Source organism: Mirounga leonina, unplaced genomic scaffold (genome assembly GCF_011800145.1).
Source record: "Mirounga leonina isolate KUSES-001 unplaced genomic scaffold, KU_Mleo_1.0 Mir_107, whole genome shotgun sequence".
Classification (NCBI taxonomy): domain Eukaryota; kingdom Metazoa; phylum Chordata; class Mammalia; order Carnivora; family Phocidae; genus Mirounga; species Mirounga leonina.
The window spans coordinates 5,818,305-5,833,092 of NW_023270233.1; the positions used below are offsets into that span (position 1 = coordinate 5,818,305).

The 14,788-nt window shown below is 55.5% G+C and overlaps 1 protein-coding gene across 1 annotated transcript in view; it reads left to right on the top strand.

Annotated features, from left to right (window-relative positions):
* The first annotated feature begins 335 nt into the window (after positions 1 to 335).
* Positions 336 to 14,788, top strand: part of LOC118019098 (paladin) — an 88,295-nt gene continuing 73,842 nt past the window's right edge. The window contains exon 1 of the mRNA XM_035017974.1: positions 336 to 695. The gene's annotated coding sequence lies outside the window, so the exon portion shown is untranslated. The remainder of the gene's footprint in view (positions 696 to 14,788) is intronic.

Sequence of the window (14,788 nt, forward strand, 5' to 3'; positions counted from 1 at the left end):
AAACTGGCAGGCCCTGCCCCACTGGGGCATCCAGCCAAGAAAACCCCTCCTCCAGGCCCAGGTCAGGGAAGCCAGGAGGGGGAGATGGTATTGGTTTAAATTAGTACCAATTAGACTTGCAGTATGTTGGGGGGAGGTGAAGGGAGTTGGGACACCTAGGATCTCCTCTCAGCTCAATCCACACCAGCATGTGACCTTGGCCAGGGCACATGGCCCCAGGGAGCCTGTTTCTGCATTTGGCATGATTCCAGGGCCCTTACATCATGCCCCCTATGACCCACCTCCTCTTGGACTATGAGCTTCCAGGCAGCAGAAGTCTCCTTTCGACCCCTGCACTCAGTGCCCTGTGCACAGCAGCTGCTAATAAATGAAACGCAAAAGGGTACTTTTCTTATCAGAGAGCCTGCGTTCCCCAGGAAGGTTGGGTGCTGTCACAGGGAGGTGGCCGAGGTGGAGGAAAGGAGCATCGGCTGGCCCAGGAGTCCAACCCGTGCCCTTCAGCGTGTGTGCCTGCCTCGGGTTCGCGTCCTTGTTTGTGGAGAAGGGTCGGAAAGGGATGTGAGGGGGCGGTGCCCAGTCCTCCTGGCGCGCCCCGCGCTGCGCTGGCCCAGCCCAGGCGCCCCGAGACTGCGGACCCGGCGGGACGGGAGCTGAGCGGCTGCGGCGCGCGAGCGCACAGGAGGCCCGAGGCGGCGGTGAGTGTCCCGGGGCCGGGAGGGAGGGGGCGCCCCCTCCCCAAGCCCCCCCTCCCCCTGGCCTGAGCGCGCTGTGGAGTCACCCCAGTCCTGTCCGCTGCGCCCACGACTTGGAGCCTCCCCGCGGGCATCTCCCCAGCCCTGCGGGTCTCGCCACCGCCAGGGGGTCCTGGACGCGAGCCCCGCCAAACGGGGCCCCTCTGAGGTGAGCCCCCGCCTGGGCAGCAGGGTGGTCAGGGCTCTGGGGGCGGCTGGATGCGTCCCTCTCCTACCTGCCCCATCCCCACTCTGGGCCTCTGTCCAATAGCCTAATTCTCCTGCCACTCCCTGGAGGGGTGGCACGTGCCTGCTCTGTAAACCGGGGGCCCGAGGATAAAGTCATAGTTCAGGGCCATCTGCAGAGCCCCCAGGAGGTGCCAGGCTAGCTCTGGGACGGGGGTGCGACAGGAGGGGTGGGTCACACACGCACCACTACCCGCCTTTTGTCCTCCTCAGTGTGTCCTGCCCCCAGGAGTTGCTGCCGGCCCTGGGCTCACTGAGAGCAGGGCTGTCCCCACACCCTCCAGCCCCCGGGGAGCCCGGGCTACACCAGCGCACCCGCCCCCGAGCCAGACAGTGGGAAACACTGCGCACGCTTGTCTCCTTTGGTGCTCCCAGCTCTACAGAGCGGGCACTGAGAGGTCCCGTCACTTGCTTGAGGTCATGGCAACCACAGGGGGAGTTACCCTGAAGCTAATGAAGTGTAAGTTTCAGACCCTTCCAAGGCCCCCCACCCTATTTTGTATTTGTACTTTTGTATTTTCTTTTAATGACTCCCTCCCCCAACGGTATGAGAGTCTCAGGCCCCACAACAAGTGATGTCTCTTGGTACCTCCTCTGTCTGCCGTCCTCTGCCACACTGTCCGTGTGTGTGTGTGTATGTGTGTGTGTGTAGGCCTGGCAGGGAGGGAAGGGCACCCAGACCTGGTCAAGGAGCTCCCATGACACACCATGATTCTTGGCTTCCCAGGACTCCAAACAGCCTGCCCCCTCCCCCATCACCCACCCCCTTTGTCTGCTGTGGAAAGAGCCAGCTTAGGCAGAGCCCTCCTGGGACCTGGGACCTCTCTGTGGGGCTCGGTTTTGCTCATCAGAGGAAGGGGTGGTCATTGACCAGGGGGAAACCAGGGGGAAAGGGGATGGAGCACAAGAGGCTCTGGAAAGCTGCCGGCTCCTACAGCCCGTCCAAAGTCCTCTATTTGCCTCCCTGCCCCTCATGCCATCAGCACACACCACCACGGTGCCCTGACATCCCATCTTTACAGCTACGCACCCCAGTTCCCTTCCAGCTGCTGCATCTTCTCCTCACAGCCAAGTTGTTGATGGGTTCTGCTTCCCCACAATCCCTGCCTCCCAGGGTCACTCTTCCCCCCTGAGAGTGCCTCCTGCTGTCCCACCCCCCATGCTGGGGTTGTAGGCCGCTGCTGCCAAACTGATTCTAGCCCTGCTTGACCTCACACCAGCCTTTGACACAGTTGGGACACTTCCCTACCCCTTGGGGTTCGTGCCACCCAGCTTCCCTTCCACCTCCCTGGCTGTTCCGCCTCTTGGTCCTTCACTTCCCTCCACCCCATCTACTCTGCTCAGATGGCTCTCCTGACCTCCCACTACTCGCTTCTCCTGGAGGCTTTGAACCCCACCTGATACCCACAGTGCCCTGCCTTTCTCTACCCCAGACCACTCCTCAGAGCCAGGGACCCTTGATCCACCACCCACCTGGGCATCTCCCCTGGGCTCCCTTGGGACATCTTGAGCCCTCCCCCCCACCCCATCTAGGACTGAGCTCTGTCGTGTTCCTTGCCCACTGTTCCCATTTCACTCAAGCCCCTCCCTCGACCCAGTTACTCAACCCTGATTCCCTCAACACCCCAACATCCAATCCAATACCAGCCCCGTTGATTTTGCTTCCAAAATCATTCTCTAGCACCTGTCTGTTCCCCTCCATCTCCTCTGTCACCACCCTGGTCCCAGCTACCATCAACTCTCACCTGGACAACTGCAGTGGCCTTCTTGCTGGCCTTCCTCCTCCGCCCCCCATAATCCACTCGTCTTGGGAGCTGCTATTATAGATGGGACTAGAGTGCTTCACTCATGAAGACCCTTCAGAGCCTCCCACCGCCTTTAGGATCAAATACAAGCTCCTGAAGCCCCCCCCCCCCCCCGCAGGCCTTGCCACTCTGTGGCTACACCAGCCTTCTCTCAGTTCCTGGGCTTTGATGAGCTTCTTCCCACCTCAGGGCCTTTGTCCTTGCTGTCCCGTCTGCCTGGAATGCCTTTTCTCCCACTCTGCCTGGCAGACACCTCTTCAGCCTTCAAGTCTTTGCTTAAATATGACTTCCCTAGGGAGGCCTCCCGCCACCACCCTGTCCAAAGACGACCCCCCCCAACACACACTCCCTCCAAATACCCCATATATTTCCTTCAGAGCACTTATTGTCAGCTCTAGTTTAGTCTTTACTCGTGGGGCTATTGGTTTCTGTCGGCCTCCGCTACCAGGCTGTAAGCACCCCCAGGGCTGTTGACTTTACTGTCTGTGTTGTTCTGCATCTCTACGCTTGGTACGGTGCTAAGCACCCAGTGGGCACCCAGGAGCTCCCTGTTGTGAAGGAGAGGAGAGGCGAGGCTGTCCTGTTGCCATCTGGCCAGCAGGTGGCCTCCCAGGACAGAACTCCATGGGTCCTCCCATTCCGGGACTGCTCACCTGGTCTCTGGGCCCCTCAGCTGCTGGAGATCCAAAAGGCAGGTATGGGAGCCAGCTTGCCCTCTGCACTTCTTTTTTTTTTTTTTTTTAAAGATTTTATTTATTTATTTGAAAGAGAGAGAATGAATGAGAGAGCACATGAGAGGGGGGAGGGTCAGAGGGAGAAGCAGACTCCCTGCCGAGCAGGGAGCCCGATGCAGGACTCGATCCCGGGACTCCAGGATCATGACCTGAGCCGAAGGCAGTCGCTTAACCAACTGAGCCACCCAGGCGCCCCGCCCTCTGCACTTCTTTGAGACTTGTGGCTCCTCGTTGTGTGTGCGTGTGTGTGTTTAAGATTTATTTATTTGAGAGAGAGAGAGGGTGGGGGGAGAGGGGCAGAGGGAGAGAGAGAGAATGTCAAGCGGACTCCCCGCTGAGTGAGGAGCCCGACATCAGTGCATCTCACAACCCTGAGATCATGACCTGCGCTGAAATCCAGAGCGGGGTGCCCAACCGACTGAGCCACCCAGGCACCCAACCCCCTTTATCTTTAAGTATTACATCATGGTTATTTTGGCCCACATCTCCTGCAGAGGTCTAGTGGCCGCTTAGACCAGAGATTGGATCTAACCCCGTTTCCCCCTTGGCGACAGTGCAGAGCTCCAGAACCAATGACTAGTGGGAAACAAGGTGACTTGGCCCTGGGGAGAGGCCGTCCTCCTGGTGGTCAGTGTGAAGGCTTTGGAGCTCAGTTGCCTGGGAGGCTCTGTTGCTTACTTGTTGTGAGATTTGGGGCAAGTGAGTTAACCAATCCGTGGCTGCTTTTCTGGAAAAATGAGACTAGCCCTTGCCTCATAGGGTCATTGTGAGACCAGACTGAGGAAATCCGTGGAAAGTATTTAGAATGGTGCCTGGTGTGGAGTGAATGCTCAGTGAAGGACAGCTCAATGGAACAATTCTTTACCCCCTGCCAGAGCCCCTAACCGCAGGTGCCGGAGAGATTGCCCACGGTGGCCCTGGGCAGCCTCGCACGTGCACACAGGGAAGGGTACGGGAACAGTATACAGCGCTCCCAGCCGCAGCTCGGGCAGGCCCAGGTGCCTCCCATGCCAGGATGGGGGAGCCCAGCAGATGCCCTGTCACCTTCCTGACACTGTGCCCCCTGTGCTCAGTGCCACTGGCTTGACAGGACAGGTTGCCATGGCAGCCGGGGATGGGGCCTGCAGGGCGGACAGTGGCTGGCCTTGGCCGAGCTCTCTGGCTTTTTAGAAGGGGCTGGCTTCCTGCCAGAGCCCAGGCCCTCCTGCTGCCCAGCCACCCCGCTGGCTTGGGCAGCCATGGCCACACCCGGAGCCCACTCCAGCTTCCCTGCCCTGGGAACTGGGAAGCTGAGCCAGCCCCGGGCACATGCCCCTTTTGCCCATTCCTCACACTCTACTAGAAAGGTCTGGTGTGCGCTTTTCTCCTCTGTTCCATGGTGAACCCCTCAGGAGTCTGGGTTGCGCCCAGCACATAGTGGCCTGTCTGGCATGTTTGTGGGATGGCTGAAAACACAAAAAAATGAATTCCCTCTCACCACCTAGAAGAGAGTCACGTTGCGAGACATAATCTGACCTGCTCTAGAGATGGCGTGTTCATCCCACAAAGCCTTATTAAGTGGCTACTACTATATACCATCCTTTGCTCTGGGTGGAGCCCAGCTATGAGTCCAGATGGACATGTCTCTGCTCTCATGGAGCTGACAGCCTCGGAGGTGGGGGAACATAAACAGCCGGTGGTGATGGGTGCCGTGCCGGGGATTACCCAGGGCTTGGCAACAGCGAGGGAATGAGCTGGTGGCTTCAGGTGGGGTGGCAGGGAAGGCCACTCCAAGGAGGCCACACTTGAGCAAAGGTCTAAGCAGAAGGAAGGAAGGCCTGGAGGAAGAGCATTCTAGGAAGAGGGATCAGCCAGCGCAAAGGCCCTGAGGAGGTCCTGTGGTTGGCCCGTTGGAAGAACTCAAGCAAGTTAGGCTGGAACTCAGTGGGTGAAGGGGCTGAGGAAGACAACACAGTCCCAAGCTGCTGGGCTTTCACATCAGGATGTGTGCGTCCCTGTAACCCCTACCTGGAGCAACACGTGGAACATGCTCAGCACCCCAGAAGGTTCCCTCAGGCCCCCCCACCCCAGGCAGTGTCGCCCCTCACCCAGGGGTGACCACTCTCTGACCTCGACCGTCACAGGCTAGTGTGGCCTGTCCTAGGACTTCAGTTTGGTGGAGGACATCTTCTGCCCCCTTCTCATCTCTACCTGGCTTCTCTCACTCCTGGAGTCTGTGGGATTCGCCCAGGATATTGTACGGGTAGTTCATTCATTTTAGTTGCTGGGGGTATTCCATTATGAGAGGACACCACAGTTTGTTTATCTACTCTCCTCTCGATGGATGTTTGAGTTGCTCCCAGGATTCTCAGCTGCTGATAGGGACCCCGTGCTCCAGGGCTGCCACCAGGGAGAAGGGAGGGGGAGGGGGCTTTGGGACTTTAGGGCCACCCCCCTGGGGCTGTGCGGGGTCTTCCCCTCCCGCACCCTAGTCTTCCTTCCTCAGAGCTGGACCTTGAGACCTTGGGGAGGCATTTGGTGTGGGTGTGGCTGACTGTCATCTCCATTCCATGGGTTGTCCTTTCTAAAAAGTTGTGGTAAAATACACATGATCTAACATTGATCATTTTAACCACTTTTAAGTATACGGTACAGTGACAGCAAGTACATCTTCGTTGTGCAATCATCACCACCATCCATCTCCAGATTTCTCATTATCCCCCAGTGGAACTCTCTACCCATTAAACACTGAGGAGCAGAGGCTTTTGGAACAGTGGTTTTCCGAGGGGAGGCGGGAGGTGGCCTTCCCTGAGTGATGTGGGGGAAGCCAAGAGGAAGTGAGAGAGGGTGGAACAAAGGGATTTGTGGGGCAACCAGGGCCCCTGAGTGGAACACTCAGCATGCGCAGCTTCAAGACCCTGCTGGGGTTTTCCTGACTCCTGCACTGGGCTCTTCATTTCCTTCCTGCCCCCATCCTAGCTGCTCCCTCTCTCCCCCTACAGGCACAGAGGGCGTTTTAACCCCTTCACTGCCTTGTGCCAGCAACAGTTCAGCACTGCACCCGCACAGGCTGGGAGGTGGCTGGTGGCCCCACAAGATTTGTCTAGAGGTTTCTAAATGTCAGATGTCAGCTAGGTGTGAGGTCAGAGCCAGGAGACCAGCTTCCTGGGGGGTAGGAGGCGTGCTGAGTGGTGAGAGAAAGAAGGGCTTCATTCTCTTCTTAACCCCCTTGGGAAGGAGCCTCCTGGGGGAGTCTGGAGGTACAATATAATTAAGGTTTCTCCTGGTTCTGGAGGTTCCCACCAGCTTTGAAAGCCCTGGGGGTGTTAACAGCTGAAGACATCTGGGGTTGGAGTATGAGATGGGTATTTCTCAAATATTTGAAAGAAAGAGGTACTTAGTGAAATGTGATCTGGTGCTCCCACAGGGTGGGGGGAACTGGACCCTCTGAGGACTGAGGGGAGTGTCTGGGAAGGGGGTGTCAGATTCATGTTAGGAAAAAGACGAAAAACGTCCTCATGCCAGTCACAGTTCGGCAGGGAAGACTCCCTTGGGACCTCACTCCCTGTCCCTGGGAGGATTACAGTCGGGTGGCAGTTTACTGGCTGGACACAGGGCTCTGGAGTCAGAAAGGGCTGGGGGCCATTGGGTGAGTTCCTCAACCTCTCTGTGCCTCTGTTTCTTCATAAAATAGGAATAGTAATGGGATATACTTTTCAAAAAGTGAGGAATGAGGTTGTGGATATGAAGTTTAACACAGTGTGGAGCACTTAGAAAGCACCCCGTGAAGGACAGGGGTAATTGTGGGGAGCATTCTTGGATGAGGTGGTGGGGTTCCATTAAATCCTCACCAGGGATCCTTCAGCCCTGATGTTCCATGGAAGGGGAACCACGGGGCTCATTCTGACAGAGTTCAGAGTTGTCTGAGTTTGTCACCTGCCACCAGATGTCCCCCTACCCACCACAGATGGGATGTGAGGTGAGTACCTTGTGTTTCTGTGTAAGACAAGAGTTATTGAGTCCATTTGACAGATGAGGCCAGAGAAGTCCCTTGACTTGCCCAGTGTGGACGTGGTGAGGCAGGAGCTGGGTTAGGGCCTTGGGTCTCCGGAAGCCTGGTCAGGGCCTTGAACACCCGACCTGTCTGGGCAGGGCCCCTTGGTTTTCCTCTGAGCTAGGGGGTTTGCCTGACTGTCTTGCTGGGAACAAGGCTGGGTGAGGGGCACCAGGCATGGTTTTGAAGGAAGCTTCCTTCAGGTCTCAAGTGTGGAGTTCTCTGTCTTTGTCCCAGGAGGAGCCCCTGCCCAGGGCCTCTTGTGGACCTGCTATCGTGGACAGAGCCTGGCAGGTTTTGGCCTCAGGAGAGCCATCCTCAGATGAGTGATGTCACCATCTGAGCCTCATTGCTTTGGGGGGTGGGAGTAGTGGCTACATCCCAGTGTGGCTGAGAATAACCGACATGGTACATTCGAGAAAGCCCTTTGTAACCCAAAAAACCCCATAGATCTTGGCCCCAATCTTGGCATATGGTAAGTACTCCTTGTTTTCTCTGCCGACACTGCCTCTCACCGAGGGAGCCGCCTCCCTGCAGTGGTTGCCAGGGAGGCCTGGCCAGTTACACATGAATTCAGGAAGCTGCTCGTACATGCCATGGCCCGGGCTGGCATACAGACATGAACGGGGCACGTTCCCTGCCCTCTGGGAGCCCACTGCCTGGTGCTGGGACAGGCGAGCCACGACCCATGGGTCCCGCCGGGGGTGGCGGCCTTGTGGAGGGGCACTCCGAGCTCCCTTCCAGAGACCTGGCTGCCCCCGGCGGCCACCCCTTCAGGGTCCACTGCTGCCTTCACACGTAGGCTACCATCCGCCCAGGGCTGCTCCCAGAACGTGGCCGAGCCCAGCTGACACATTAGCTGGGCCACGCTTGCCAGAAGCAGAAGCAGGACTGCTTTACTGGGTAGCCTTTGCTTTGGCCACCCCCTCGGCCTGGCCGCAATGCATTCAGGCCTGTGCCAGGTCTTGGGCTCTTCCTTCCCACCCTCCTTCCTGCAGCACCCTGCCCCCCACCCCCCACAGGTGTCAGGCCTGCAGGGCACTCTGAATACTCTCCCTCCTACCCCTGCCTCTCCACCCAGTCTTTCACCTGCATTCCCCCAGTAAGCCTCTGGCATGGCTAACTTTGCCTTGCGGTCTGCCTTCCAGGGGTCATTACTGACATCCAGTATAAAGTGGCACCTTCACTCTGGGTGGCAGGCCAGAGGGGACCTCAGATGTCTGTCTCAGATTGCTGGAGTGTGGGGGCTGCCAAGTGTTGTGGATGGAGAAGGGTGAGCTCTGAAGTCAGGCTGCCTGGTGAGAATCCCCTCTATGCCCCTTACCAGCTCTGTGCCCTGGGCAGGTTAGTTCACCTCCCCGAGCCTCAGTTTCCTCATCTGCTAAAGGAGATCAGGATGATTCCTGCCTCATCGGGATGGAGGCAGCCTTCAGTGAGTTAATGTGCACGGACTGTGACACAGAGGGAACGCTCAGTGTCTGTCCTTCCCTGTAGGAGGGAAGACGGTGCAGAGGAGGGAGCAAGATGCTATCTCTGAATCTGCTGTGTCTAGCTCCAGAAAGCACCCTGGGTTTGGTGGAGGGGCTGTATGTGCTTCTCTGAGCCTTGGCCAGCACCTTTTTTTTTTTTTTTTAAGATTTTATTTATCTGTTTGAGAGAGAGCAAGAGAGAGAGAACAAGAGCATGAGCACAGGCAGAGGGAGAAGCAGGCTCCCCGCAGAGCAGGGAGCCCGATGTGATCCATCCCAGGACCCCAGGATCATGACCTGAGCCGAAGGCGGACACTTAACCGACTGAGCCACCCAGGCGCCCTGGTATTGACTTTTTTTTTTTTAAAGATTTTATTTATTTATTCATGAGAGACAGAGAGAGAGACAGAGGCAGAGGGAGAAGCAGGCTCCCCACGGAGCAGGGAGCCCGAGGTAGGGCTCGATCCCAGGACCCTGGGATCATGACGTGAGCCGAAGGCAGACGCTTAGCCAACTGAGCCACCCAGGCGCCCTGGCCGGCACACTCTTAAGAGGACTTGGCACCACCCGGCGCCCTATCAGCTGCAGGTGGGAGTGTTGCATTGGTGCTGATGGGTGGGGGAGGCTGGAATCTTAGCACAAGGGCAGGTGGCTGAGAGTTGGAATGGCCGATTGCAGCTGGAAGAACGCCTCAGAATTATTGGCCCAGTGGTTCCCCAAACACCAGACGTGACTACAGCCTTAGAACCAGCCAGGGGGGTTCTCCCAGTCTCCGGCCCTGGAGATCCCAGCGTAGGAGGACTGGAGTGGAGCCTAAGGGTCTGAGGCTGAACCTTTCTCGCTGGTGATTCAAATGGGCACACAGGCAGGCTGGGGAACGACTATCCAGTCCTGGCCTGAGATTTACCCCTGACTGCCAGGACAGTGAATGCCTGTCTCAGATGGCCTGCGGGGGGTGCCTGAACGGGCCCCCCAAGCCAGCCAAGCTTCAAGGGCCTCCGGTTTCTGAGAATATGCTTGGTGTGCCATTATGCTTCCGAGTTTGTTTTGGAGAAGAACAGCCTCTAATGAGCTGGCCTGTTTCCCTGTGGCTTTGAACTGCCCAGGCCCACTGCTGGGCGCCTCCAAGACCGCAAAGGGAGAGTGGGGTGGTGTCTGTCCTTTCTGAGAGGCCTAGTTCTAGGCCATCACAGACAAAGAAGGAGACTGGGTCAGGTAGTGAGTTCCCAGTCTCTGGGAACAGTCAAGTGGAGGCAGGGACCACTACCTTTGGCAATTTCATACAGGGAATCCTTCCATGTCCGGCAGGGTGCACTGACTCGCCCCTTAGGCTTTGTTCCTGTAAACTGCCTTTATTACATCCATTGTATCCTGATGTAGGTGGGGGTGCAATGGTGTGATGTCGAGGGGTTGCCTTAAAATCCTCCAGCAAGAAAAGCAAAAGAGAAAAAGAGACAACAGGAGTTGGAGCAGGGGTGGCAAAATCGTGATAGTTGTCCTATCCGGATGATGGGTACATAGAATCGAGTGTACTCGTCTCTGTTTTGGTGCGTATATAAAATGTTCAAAATAAAAACTAAAAATGACTTAGTTATCAGAACGTGTCCTAGATGCACGGGGTAAAAAATTCTACTGTACAAAAGGATAGTGAGTGGAAGGCCAGTCGGTTGCCCTTCCTTGGGCCCCATTTCCCCTTCGAGGGCTGAGCCCCCTTCCCAGCATCTTCCGTAGCCTGTAGACACTGAGGGTGGGTATACAAATCTATGAGCTCACTTTTAAAAATTATTTTAAAATAGATAACATATCTATGTGGAACAAAATTCAAATCCACAGGAAGGTGTATAGCAAAAAGCATCCCTCCTGTCCGAGGCCCCAGCCACCCAATTTCCTGGAGGCAACTAAAGTTACTGGTTTCTTACCTGTCCTTCAGAGACAGTCAGTGCGTGTGTTTGTGTGTGCGTGCGTGTGTGCATAGCTTCTCGAGTGTTAGAATATTAGAGATTCTGTTCTGTACTTTCTTCCCCTGTTTCCCTCCCATTGCCTCCCCTCCCTCCTTCCCCTCCAACTTCTGCAGAGTTGAGTGAATGATTTTCCTGAACCCACAGCACCTTCTCATCATTGATATGCACGAGGCTTTTCTCTTGTGTTGTTCTCTTTGTTTTCCCTTCATCTTATTCCTTTTTCTCATAAGCACCCATGGGAGTTTGACAAATGTTTTCACATAATGTACATATCCTCACTCTGATATTGTTCTGTGTATAAGCATTGTTGCTTTCCATCCATGGTATTATGTGGCCAATCGAGCTCTGTTTCTTAGTTTATCCCAGAATACTGCATTTTCACGCTCGCTCCCCATTTCTGTGTGTACACCTGGACTGTTGAGTGTAACTTGCCCAAGATTCCATGGTTGGAATCCATGTGACTTACCCATTCCTCTGGAGACGGGCCCTGATGCTGACTCCGGCCCTGCATCGTCACGGACAACCCTGCCCTGATCGTCCGTGTCCATGTCCATGTGTGGACGCTGCTCCCAGCTCTAGACATCCTTTCCCATCAGCCCACATACATCTGCCTCGTATTTTAAGACATCGGTGTGGTATTTCCTGTTTCTGGATGCTGCAGAGTTTAGCTAGCCATCAGCTGTCTGTCCACAGACATTTTGCTTGATCCCAATCTTTCACCACCATGAAGTGTGAGCACCCTTGTCCAGTTGTCAATCTGTGCATGTGTACAAATGTAGGGGAAACTCGTGGGGGTGCAGCTGCTGAAGTAGAGTCTGTACAGTAGTTGTCATATGGACAGACGTTGTCGGGAGGTGTGACAGTGCCCCTTTCCTGCCGCCACTTCCCCAAAAAAGCTGTCTTCTAGCACTAAGGTTCTTTGAGGCTCAGACAGGGTGAGTGACTGGGCTGGGATGACACAGCTAGTGAGTGTTAATACTGAGACTAGAGTCCAGGAGACTGAGCCAGGGCTAGTGATCTTTTCAAGGCATTTGGCTGGCTCCTGTGTGTCCCGAGCTGCTTGGAGCCGGGGACCTTCCCTGTAAGTCTAGGGGCCTCCGTCTCTCCTGGAAAGGATCTGGTAAGCAAGCATTGCCCACTGGTCCACTGAGGGGTCGGCCCAGGAGCTTGCCACTCGGAGGTCCTGGGAAGATGCTGTGTCAGGCCTCTGTAGCTCCCTTCACCCCCGCCCTGCCCCCACCTCCCCTACAGCATCTTCATAAATGGCTGTCAGAGTGAGGCATCCTTGGGAGCCTGAGTGATGTTGCTTGGAGACAACTGGGCAACAGATCTGGGTTATTTAAAGGAGAGAGAGGGAGGGAGGGAAGGGGTGACAGCCTGTTTATTCAGGAGTGGATGATCTCCCTGCCACAGGGTTTGGCAGACCCCCTCTCAAGCTCCCCCCACCTCCTGCCTCATTATTCCCAGTGTCCAGGGCCTGGGATTCTGCAGTGAGACCCAGCAGAAGGCCACTGAGAGCTCCCTCTTGATAGCAGTAGGGCAGGGGATTCACTGAATGTTCTAGGGAGGCACTAAGCAAACGCTGGCTAAGGAAGGCAGAAGAGGGAAGACAGGGAGGCAGAGGAACAAGGCCTCGGAGGGAACCTTCTGATGATGTTAGTAGCCATAACAACTAGTATGTATTGAGCTTCCTCTCCAACAACTCATTTTTAAGAGCTTTAAAAAGCCCTGTCGAGGTAGATGTGACTATTTCCATTTTATAAATGTGGAAACAGAGGCTCAGAGGGGCTCAGAGGTCACACAGCTAAGAAGTGGCAGAAACTGAATTTAAACTCAGGTCTGTCTGATGCCGAAACTGGAACGAATCCCTGTACGTGGCTAGAGTTGGTAGGGCCCTGGCAGGGCACCCACTGCATCCTGACCTGGAAGGTCATGCTGAGTGCCCCCATCCCTGCTCCCCCAGCACCTGGGTCCCACCGCCCCTCTGCCGAAACACCGCACTGGGAAATGATCAGTTCCCTTGTCTGCCTCTCCCACTGGTTGGTGAGCACCTAGGGCAGGGTGGGATCTTGCTTATCTCTGAGCCCAGGGTCAGGCATATTGTAGGTACTTAGAGAACATGGTCACACGGAGCTCAGATGCCTGAGACAGGGTCCTCACTGTCAGTCTGACGGCCCTGCAGAGCCCGAAGGACAGTGTCCTCCTCCAGGGCGTCCCTGCCCCAGCGGGACCGACCTGGGCCCTTCAGCATTTTGCTGGGGCTGGTTTCAGATCTGCACCCTCTTGCTGTCTTGCTGGGATCCAGCTTCCAGGTTCCTGGGCAGGCGTGGTCTGATCAGCTGGGAGCCCTTCAAAGCACAGGGTAGAGTGGTGAAGGCCTCTGGGTGTGGGAGCAGGGGGTATCTGGCCCTGGGTGGTCTGGGATGCCCCACTAGAAGGAATTTAACTCTTCAGTGCCCTAGCTTTTAGAGAGAGGACAGCTCAAACTGAGCTAGGCCTAATTCTGGTGAGTAGGATGGGAGTAGGGAGGTGGGGGCAGAATGGGGAGGGACAAGTCAATACATGCGTGGGTCCTGGTCTTGTGCTGTAACAAAAATGTCAGCCCCATAAAAACAGGACCTTGTTTGCCTCATTCCCTGCTCAGAGCCTACAACAGGGCTTAGCATAGAGAAGGAGCTCTGTAAATGTTTGTTGACTGACTGATTGAGCAACTGACTGAATGAATAAATGAATGAAATATTTGTTGAATGAAAGAACCAGGATTTCTTCTCCCTTTTCTCTCTTCTTCTGATGGAGCACTCTCTCTGTTGTTCCTGAGGAATGTTCTGGAGACAGAATGACCCTCCTCTCATATATCCTGGGCAGTCTTCAGTTAGGCACTGAGTGGTACTGGGGGGAGGGAGGGGAGGTCCCCCTGCCCTTGGGGACAGCATTTTCACACTGTAGGTCATAGGTAAAATCAGTTTTGTGTACCGCAATTGGCAAAAACAAAAAGAAACAGGACAGGATAGACTAGAAAGGATCAGAATGCATCACACACAGAAGGCTAAGCATTTTGTTGTGGCACACACACATTTTCATGGCTCTGGGTAGCTGGTGGTCCCAATGTAAAACGTATTTCTTACTTCGAGTCTCAGTCACCAAAATTGGAATCCGATGTGTGAATTTCAGTCATGGTAGATCTTATTCTTGAACCTAGACGTGGAAGAGTATAAGCAATAAAATTAATGATCCTGCTGATAAGTATGATGCCAATTATTGAACATGTGTCCCATGCCAGGTAAGGGTGCTCAGGTCTAGGGCCCTGCACAGAGGTGAGGGGGAAAGAATCCAGAGCAGACAGAGATCCTGTTAGCAGGGAAGACTGCCTGGAGGAGGTAGAACGTGACCTCGGCCTTGAAGAACCCCTCTGCCCTGGCAGGTTCAGGGCTGGGTCAGAGTGCAAGCTCGGGTGGCACTAATAGGAACGCTAGAAAGAGGTGCCATCGGTGAGCTCTGGCTGAGTGCCAGGCACCCCTTCATTCCTCCAGACACTCCTGGGAGGCAGGAACCACTCACATCATTTTACAAATGAGGAAAATGAGACTCGAAAAATGTGGGGGCTTTTAGGGTAGGGAACGTTATGGAGGCTAGATCCAGGGCAAGTCTGCCCTGCTCAGAGCCCGCGTCTGTATAAGGCCTGGGCCATACATGGGAGGGGCTTGAACAGAAGAGGGGTGCTGGGTCCTGGAGATGGAGCAGTGGGCCTGGAAGGCCAGGCAGGTGCAGCAGGACCCCAGATAGCCAGGGCAGGTGGGAAATGGTCTAGG